We start from the raw sequence: 10,575 nt of genomic DNA on the forward strand, positions 1-10,575 counted from the left end.
AAGTTAGTTGAGCAAAATTCCATTCGAGGCTGTTTGCTCAGCCATTTTACTCTCACATGTGCGGGCGATTTTTCGTGAGTTTTTATCCGTTCGAGCCGTTCAGCAAAGTATTCAACATGTTTGATATTTTTACCTCGCGAGGCAAATTCCTCACCGTGTGCGCCGAAGAAGGTGATTTTCATCATTGCTAAAGCGCGCGTGTGGAGATCACATGACAGTGCAAAATGACTGCCCGCACTACACCATAGCCTGGCCAGTAGCATTGAAAACGCAGTCGCTTGTGATCCGATACGCGGCGAAGGCCGCTGCATGCTGTAAGCATTCGAAAGATAGGCCAATCTGTCACGGTCTTATCTTCCATGTATTTTGACGGCATTTGCTGCAACTTTGCATATATTCTGCCTGCTGTTGTTGATTACTGAAAATTCTACCAGCAAACGAACCAACTTTGATAGAAGTTGGTATCGGTGTTGTGGGTTTTCTATAAATATAGTTCTGTCTCCATTCGGCACGTTGATTAACTTGCCGTTAATTCTCCATTTCATCCGATTTATTCGTGTCTTTATTTTACATCCGAGTACTTTTAGCGTGTCTGCTATGGCACTGTCATCGACAGAGAGAGGAATATCTTTGATAGTTAACCTGATCCAGTCTTCGTTAATGTCTCTGCGATATGGATTTTTACCCCAAAGCTCGACTGCTTTTCCTCTCAATCTTACTCCGTGTTGAAGAAGTATTGCTCTGTCCGCTTTATCATTTAGGTAGAGTCTCCATAAACCTCGTACACTCCGTAATCCTTCCAGGCTGGTCATGGTTATAACTTCTGCAATAGCATTCAGAATTTCCTCTCCTGGTAGCCATTGTTTGTTTTCAGGCGGCAATACATCAGATTGCTTGAGGAAAAGTGGTAAAACAGGGGGCTCACCAGTACTAGTGTTATTTTGATCCGCACTCCAGTCTTTTCTACCACCTGCGCATATGTTGCACGTTCACTTCCCGCCGTGGCCATGATTCTCTTACACACGAAAATGTCCCAGAAAGTCTTCAATTTTAGCTCTTCTTCAGTCATTTTCGTAACACGGACGTAAGCTCTCTAACTTGCTTTGTGTATCGAAGTGAGTTCGTCACAAAAGTAACTCTTTTATGTCGAAAAACTCATAAAGTTCGGAGCGCTCTGGCAAACTGTTCCGTAGACTACAGAACAGGGCGCCCTCCGTCATATTATTTACTTCTTCTCTCTGTTTTTTTTTACGTGGAAGCAAGAGATGATTCATATAATATGCTTTTATGATCAATTATTTGATTTTTTTCTTAACGGTACTTAAAACTTCAACATCGTAGTAAACCTTGCCAATTGGTTAGTTTAACAATCACCCACGTATAGGCGTTGCCCCATGCTTATAAATACAGTGGTTCGTATACGATTGGCTGCAGACAATCTGTCCTACCAAAGAATCGTACCAGCAGAGAGGAGTCTTTAATATTAGCAAAACACTTGATGCTTGAGAGTAGCAAGATGTACATCAGAGAGCTGACTTTCTGTGCAACATGTATTATCTGTGGTAAGTGGCTGGCCATATTTTGGCCATATTCTACAGCTACTATGCTGCATCGAATGCAGAAAACGTATTGCAATCCGAAAAAGTTCAAAGTGGGCGAAGCTCTTAATAACTTTACTTCAATTACTTTATTACATTCATTTGAAAAAGTCTATACACATTCAGCAAAGTTTCATTTTACACGTTTTCTTGTTTAAATATAAAAGCCTTCTCTCAACAAAATTTGAAAAGCACCTTGAAATATATTCTCAAATTTATAGCACTGATGTCGGTGGCGATACAATTTTTAAACTTAATGTTAAAGTCGATCAGAAAATCATGTGGTTCAAAGGGAAATGTCTTATCATAGACATTCTGTGATCGATAGTCGTACTTGGAAATATTAAATTGGACAAAAAACAAAACATGAAGTTGAACGCCTGAATGCATACACTGTGTAACGTCAAACTAAAAAGCAGAACTGATGACTCCAACTTCTTATGACGTACATTTTAATTCACAATAGTCACATGGGCGATATTCAACAAGAGGTAAACGAATATTTGATAGTTAAGAATCACATATCAGTGATAGTTGGTCAACTTTTGTGTTCAAATATTGCTCCCCTACTCATTAGCTTCATTCTCAAAATTGTTTGAAAAATTTGTACAAATCACTGAGTCAGCCACTCAGATATTTTCAGTGGTATCCTTATAGCAATCATCGTAATTTTAATCTCTATCAGAATTGGTCTGGTAAACGTTCAGCCCAGCTCTAGTTAAAATAAATCCCTTCAAAGATTTTAGGTATTTTCAGAAAGGATCACGTAGATTGTCCGACTGTACGACGTGTATTGTATAACACTGTGTTGTCTCACACGGACTGATGTAAAACAGAGAAGTCGAATGATTTATTTACAATGATCTGAAACTAAACGTAAATAATGTTTTCATGGCACTGTTGAAATGTTGCACCGTAAACGTCGTCTGTAAAATCTGTTTTGTCGCCTTCGTCGATTCCATATCTTCAGGAACACCAATGCATTTGAGTGTGTTAAGATCTACACCACATGTAGATATGCGGTAATTTGAGAGAGTGCGTGAGAGAGACAGAGACAGACGCCGAGATAATCCATTTACGTCCACGTTGACAGACGGATATGTAGACAAGTCATTGTGTCCAATTTGTGTCGCCATACCAACAGACACAATGACTTTACATCACAGTACATTCTTTGCAGTTATTTCAAAAACACAACATATCATCCGTTTCATTCTTTAGCTAGTATTTCTTGTCTATTTGTTCACAATAGTATTAGTTTTCATACTATCAATGCTGCCACATAGTGCCAAAGTTACGGATCACCAGCAGATGATCAGAAACGATGACGAAACGGTTACACTGCAATGCATATATTACACTCCAATAGTAGAATATACCAGAATGACGACTGATTGGAGAAAAGTAAACAAGAGCAATCCTCTCTTCACGGTCACATTAGTCACGATTGTCGACTTCAACGTCGTTGGCGTGGTACACCCCAAATATAGTACTATAGGGGAAGGATCGCTGACAATTGAGGAGTCCATTTACAGATGACGATGTAGGCAAATACTCATGCCTGGTTGTATTAAGATTGAAAGAGCCTTTGGAAGACACTGGATATATATCTGAGCACCATTATGTCTCCCTCGATGTAATCAGTAAGTATTTAAATATAAAACGAATCAAAACAATGATGACACTGGTTTCTGTGTTTTGCATATTGCTGTACATATCAGATCTAATGAATAATGATTAATTTTGCATGGTCAAGAAGTGAAATCAATGAATCACTGCAATGGAGGTTTGCTACAAGAGAAGTAACTTATTACCAAAATTTAAAGATATCCCGGGAAGATATCCGAGTCTCAGAATGCTTGACATTCTCCTTGCTCACTGCATGGTAATGGTTGTTAGTCCCCACGGACACCGTCCGGGGGAACTTAAAGGTCTGGTCATGTCCGTGCGTGCGTGCGTGCGTGCGTGCGTCCGTTCTTCGTTCACGCAGATATCTCAGACATGCCCTGGTCGATTTCTTTCAAACTTTGCACAAGGATAGTACCCTACCCCATACAGATGCACGTCGATTTGTTTCACAATGCGATCAAATTTGGCCGTGTTAGAGGACTTTTTAGTTAGAACTTTAGTTACACCTCCACAGACCCCCATGTATAAGACAGTTCTCCATAGACTCCCACGTATAAGGCCAAGAAAAATAAAAAATTAGTTTCTCATCGTATTCATATTGCCAAAAGGATGCCGTGACACAGTTTTTAGTTCCCACGGATGAAGTCCATCGGGCTTAGGCTATAGATTTGGTCATGTCATCAGTTACGCAGATATCTCAGATATTTTGACATGTCACGTGACCTCGGTGACCTTTGACCTCAAATATACATATTTATCCATAACTCAGTAACCACAAGTGATGGGAGACCTTATGACGCCACATACTGTACCTCATTAATTATGTACATATCTAATTTTGAGCGAACCAATAGAGCTAGAGGTTTGATTTTTGGTATATAGGGATAACTTAGCAATACAATTCTTTGTCATGTGACCTCAATGACCTTTGACCTGAAATATATATATTTTGTCCATAACTCAGTAACCACAAGTGGTACACCCTTCATATTTGGTATGATGGGAGACCTTATGACGCTACATACTGTACCTCATTAATTATGAGCATATGTAATTCTGAGCAAGCCAATATCTGATTTTTGGTATATAGGGATAACTATAGGATAGAAGTTTTTGACAAAATGTCATGTGACCTCGATGACCTTTTACCTAAAATATACGTTTATGTCAATAAATAAGTAACCACAAGTGCTATGTCCTTTATATTTAGTTGGATGGGAGACCTTATGACAAACACATGCTTTACCTCATTAATTATGCACACATCTAGTTCTGGGCAAGCGAATAGAGCTAATACAGCTAGAGGTCTGATTTTTGGCATATAGGAATTAATTAGCAATACAATTATTTTTTTAAAATGTCACGTGACCTCGATGACCTTTGACCTTGATTGTACACATATATGCATAACTCAGTAACCACGTACACAAGTTCTATACCCTTCGATTTTGATAGGATATTAGACCTTAAGATGTCACATCTTGTACTTCATTTATTATGCGCATATGTATTTCATGGCTGGCCAATACAGCTAGAGGTCTGATCTTTTTTTCCCGATTTAGAACCATAACTTAGACATGCCTCATGTGTTTCAAATTGGGAACAACGACATAGACCTATGTGCCCATAGATCTCAACATATACACTCCAGTGATACTTCTTAATGACCACATTTCCTGCCCCATCAAGATTAATACTCCTATTACAAGTGGGGACTATATCATTTTCAATGACTTGTTAAGTGTTTTGTGAGTACAAGCTCTTAAACAAGCGCACACAAACTGTACTTTTAGCAACTGTCACTCTTTAGGTCCAAACGGCTTCCCGGGCTCAGTGTACCCCAATCGTTATAATCCAAGGACGTGACATTAGATGCACTTTTGAAATTTTGTCGTAAATAGGACGATTAAAATTTGTTGAACATTTGAAATAGGTAAGCTATGAATAGTCAAGTGGACGGGATGCTTCGACTATGATTCAAAGTAACTTTCAATATATCAATACAAAAGAGATATTGCCTTCATTTCAAGGTTGTAATGTGATCCTCAAACATTGCTGTCAATTTCAGGATGTAGATACAGGGTATATGTACGGTGGACTATTAAAAACAGAAACAGATGATACCGTTTTTCCACTGAAATTTTTTTTGAAATCCCAGGAGTCGATTTGCTTAACTGTGTCTACGCATCATTCAAATCTATAATTATCCAAAGTAAAATACGCCAATGACCTTTTGCTTTCAAGGCAGCTATGTAATTTCTGCAAGTTATAGAATTCCAGAAGGTTTTACTTTCATTCTCTTCGTTGTCGTCATCATCATCATCATCATAATCATCATCATCATCATCATCATCATCATCATCTCGTCGTCGTCGTCATCATCATCACCATTGCTATCATCAGAATAACATCATTAACACTGTTATAATGAATGTTGTCACAATCACCTTCCTTAATCATCACAATATTAATTCTGTCGACTCATGTATGTTTGTTACTTTCAGACAAAATTTCCTTATATGCCAAGGCTTTTGGACAGTCCTCTTCTACTGCCAGTCAGATTAGCATCCAAAACAAACCTAGCATATTTGTATGTAATGCCAGCAGCGTCTATCGTAACACTGAAATTCGATGGAGCATCGTCAACGGAACGAATTCGAGGACGAACTGAATAATATGATTATCAATTCTGAGGAAGAAATCAGTGGGGGTAGAATGGATCTAATAAGTGAACTGACTTTGTTGCCAGACCTGGACATGACAGAAACACAGGATTTACATATGTCATTTCGCGGAAGATGATGATATGATTTTTTCCGATAATGCAACCATACAGGTTCAGATAAAACCTTCCTCAGGTAAAGTTATGTGAAATCATTTTGAGTATCTTTTGATATAGATTTAATGGACTGCTTATAATTCCTACTGAAGTTCATTCAGGGCTCTTGTTTCATTTAGCTAGTATCTAAGACATTTGATTCCAACCACACCCAGAGATATTATTTTTCGTAATGCCCAGTACATGTTCTCTGCTTTCTTTTGTATTCGTTGCCGCATACGCATGCTCGTCGATATCATTTTGAAAGATTGTTATCGTAAGTCAACAATTGCTTTTATTTAGCAAGAGGGTTACTTTTACAGATTTTAAAAATCTGTCAAATAAAGTTGACAATGGCAAAATAATTCTGCTCTCCGTATTTAAACATCTTATAAGAGGAATATTAAAGTGTAGTCCTGGGCAACATATTACTCTTTTGTTCAAAATCCTTATTTTACTTTGACAGGCAAGAAGAAAAGAGATAAATATCGGAAAACAAATAAAAGGCGACGGCAAAGGGGAAAGAAAAGTCGCAGGTGTTGAAAACTGACTGGCAAGTTTAATTTAAAGATGCAAAGTGTTATTCAATGGGACATTAAGATCTGTTTGTTATGCTTACTCTAATAATTCAATTGTTGTTTTAGACATTTCGCCTGGAAAGGTTGACTTTAATAATTCCTCAAAATCCAACTCAAATGGACACGCTCTTACGTCGGTTATCACATTAGTTGAGGCTATTCTATGATCTATGATCTATCTACAACTAATCTACAACTACTACAACTGATCTATCTACAACTAATCTCAATAATTTCTGATGCATGAATCAACAATGTGTCAATAACGAACTCTCGACCCGTTGTACTTTCCATGACATTGGACATTGGACAGTGGGCATTAAGTTGCTGCTAATTATCATGTAAATGAAAGAATTGAATCATTTGGATATTAATATTTACATGAAAAGTACACTGCTAAACATTTAGCTGTGAGATTATTCATTGCTATGTTCCAAATCTACTGCCGCAAGATCATATAGACATACACACATACACATTTAGTATTAGAGAAAAATGTAACAGGGTCTATCTATCTATCTATCTATCTATCTATCTATCTCTCTATCTATCTATCTATCTATCTATCTATCTATCTATCTATCTATCTATTTCCAACCTACTTTGAATTTTCCTCATTCCTTCTTTTAAAAACACCTACCTATGTTTGGTAATTGCCATACATGTATGCGAAAGTTTATATAACGAGCTAATATGGACTTTCGTACATCAGTAAAATTAACAAACAAAATATGTCGTGTTGAGTTTGCTTTTAATCAAGAAGAGTGAAAAAGCGTTTAATTATGTTGCCATTCTCTGAAAATTTCAGAAAATCTCAGACAAAGTAACTTCAGTCCTCGGTAAATATTATATATATCTGTTTGTCAGCTTGAAGAATGTAGATCACATTTGTTTACATGAAATCACTTTTGGCAGTGATTTGGATAATTATGATTGTAAACTTTCTTATTTTGAGTAATTATCACTCAGAAAGAACGCCTGACAAACAGTGAAAAATATACATACAAATATTGTAGGTATGTATGGGTCTTGTATTAGGTCCTTTTAAACTTGACTCCTTGGTTATTCTTCACATCAAAATACTACTGAACATAGACAATTTTTGTACAAACTGTTTAAATTCTGTGCCTCATTGTTACTTTTGTTGAGCACTCTGAATTTTTTAGTATTGTAAACTCATTTTAATTTGACTTTCCGTCACAATATTTATAAACCATTATAATTATTATCATTCTCAAGCCTTCCCTAAAGACTTGGTTCAAGTCGGTGATCATTATCAATAGTTTCTCTTGTGTCTCTCCTATTTCACACAAACCTGTTTGAAATGTTGCAACCTGGGCCAGGTTTTCTTAGCAATTAATGCTTTACTACCTTGAGTCTGTACATTAGTGAGTTAGTCTCTGCCGGGAGAAACCGTTCCCCTCTATAGCATTCACTCCATTCATCGCGTTCACCCCACTCACGCGTTTCACATGAAAACAGAACGCAAATCAGCGTGTTCTCAAACATTCACAAATCACAGATTTGAAGATAAGTCTACCTTCCCTAGTCACATTTGTACTTAAACAAAGACTTTACCGAAATCCAGAGAAATCATTTTATCGTTTGAAAACTTCACAAGGGTAAGAAGAGCATCCTTCTGTTCACCTGAAGAGAAATACCTGGAAAATCTGAACTGAATCGACTGATCAAGTTATGATAATTATAATGTGTCAGCACAATGTTTCAGCAAAGTCGCGATTTTGCTAAAAACTTAGAAGTGGGAAATTGTGTCGTGATGTTGTTCATTTCCAGACCAAAAAGTAATCACCGCTTCATCTCTGCAAACATTGACAGTTTAAAATTGTAAGGTAGACACAACAGGACGACTTTGACGTATAAAATGTGTAGATCAAGACTATTACGGCTGTAGTGATGTGATGTACAATTATGATGTTGTCAGTTTTTGAATGGAAGTCAGACATCACCTCTCTTTCCAGCTAATGAATATATCATAGCAGACATTTCGCTGAATCATGGAACACGATGACCACTGATTTAATCTAATGTAAAGGAAGCAGTATTATAGTACACAATGCATGATTTTACTTCGTAAGGACAACAGGAATAAACTGTCAGAACAAGAAAGGTGTGGTGCTTTCTGACGTCAGAGCTGCGCAATGACACTGCAGCAAATAGTAACAAATGTCTATTGTTTTCGTCCATACTAGGCAAGCAAAGCTAGCCACACTGAACTACATATTAAATAACCTACCGATATTATACACATATGTAGAGTACGGATCGGGCACATGTGCTTAAAAAGGAAACAAGAGCTGCCTCCACAGTAGCGTGCATTTACAATACCTGAACCAACCGGTACGAAATCCCTGAACATCAACGCCGTCGACCAATTGAAGATTATTACGAAAGTTTTGCAGGAACAAGGAACAGAAAATTGCACGTAAAAGATAAATGCATGGGTAATGTCGGGAATATGTCGCTAATATTATGAATTCAAATTATTTATTTCCAAATCTAAAACCAGTATGCTATGTATGCTTTTCGTGACGATGTCATTCCCTTTTACACAAGCGATAGTCAACTGTATATTTCCATCATCGGTTATTGGTATCCTTCCGTTTAAAAATATGGTAAAAGGTCGATAAATAATACAATTTAGACAAGAGATATACTTTGAACTCGAAAAGTGCATTAAGAAATTATCATGATAATTTTATCGGCAATTTATCAGAAGATGACACTTGGAATGTTCCAATCACACTACGTCATGTATGTTGGTTTATATTGTAGGAAATGACGTACTGTACCGTTAGACTCCTGGGCAGGAGTGCTACGGTGTAAGTCAAAGTCAAAACTTTGTGACTTTCCTTGACTCGATAATACTTAGATTACACAACACTGCAGTAGATCATTACCAAGACAATATTCAAGCCTGAAGTCAAACACTGAACTCAAAGAATGACAGCAGAAAGAGGAAGCTGAAGATATTGATTCAATGCGTTGGCTGTAATGTTTACTTCTCCTTCTTCTTACTTCAGGATTTCATTGTTTGGAAAAAGTGGCGAATTTCCCCATGCTACAGCTGTACAGCGATCGCAAAATTGTTATAAGATTGCTATAGCTGCAAAGACCTTGTAAACATTGTAGACGCCATTGGTGATACTGTTGCCATCATTCTCGTGCTTTATAACCTAAACATGTGCAATCATCGAATCAAATTGCAAAAATTTAAGGAAAAAAATATCTCATTATTTAATATATAACACTTTAAAGATAAATTTTCAGATTAATTATCAAGTACATTTCTACAAAGAAAGGATACTAGGCCTTATTGGGTTTGGTGTTTTGGCGTCAAATGGAATAGTAATGGTCACACTCCTTGCGGGGACACATTTCGTTTTGGAATTCCCAACGTGAAATTTGAAGTGAATCACGTGATAGGGAAGTCAAGCCACAAACTGATAGCAATTGAAGTTTGTTGATAAGATTAATAAAAAGCACACTTTCGTTCTGTAATGATCGGAATGCCTATATCGTTCCCTAGCAGACTTGACACGCAAGTCCGTTGAAGAAGTGGGACTCTTAGTGTATTATGTGTGTATTTGACATACAAATTTTCACTCTAGACGTGGTCAAAGCGTTTGCCACGTTGCATGCAGTCTTTTGGGCAACCTAGTCCTCTCTTAGTCTGGTTCCCTGACCCATTTTCCCCGGTAGAGGGCGTGGGGAAATATAGGGTCAGGTACCGGCAAATGTAAACATGGACGCTATTGGGTTAAAATAAAAACAAGCTGTGATTGGATGAAAGTAACACTTGTACTTTTTCTCATGTTTCTTGGGTTTCGCACTTTCAGGCTCACTTGACACCAACTTCTTGTTTGTACCACATAGCCGTGGAGGTAGAAAGAAAGGCTTTTTACCTCCATGATTTAGCCACTGATTTAGCACA

General features: G+C 37.3%; 1 long non-coding RNA gene across 1 annotated transcript; it reads left to right on the forward strand.

The window, feature by feature from the left end:
• Positions 1–1,346: 1,346 nt before the first annotated feature.
• On the forward strand, positions 1,347–6,645 carry LOC139126442 (uncharacterized). The gene is made up of 4 exons (XR_011550578.1): positions 1,347–1,562; positions 2,851–3,241; positions 5,732–6,085; positions 6,512–6,645. It is a non-coding gene; the product is annotated as an uncharacterized lncRNA (long non-coding RNA).
• The last annotated feature ends 3,930 nt before the right edge of the window (positions 6,646–10,575 follow it).

Source organism: Ptychodera flava (genome assembly GCF_041260155.1).
Source record: "Ptychodera flava strain L36383 chromosome 3 unlocalized genomic scaffold, AS_Pfla_20210202 Scaffold_27__1_contigs__length_13241970_pilon, whole genome shotgun sequence".
In the NCBI taxonomy this organism is placed as follows: domain Eukaryota; kingdom Metazoa; phylum Hemichordata; class Enteropneusta; family Ptychoderidae; genus Ptychodera; species Ptychodera flava.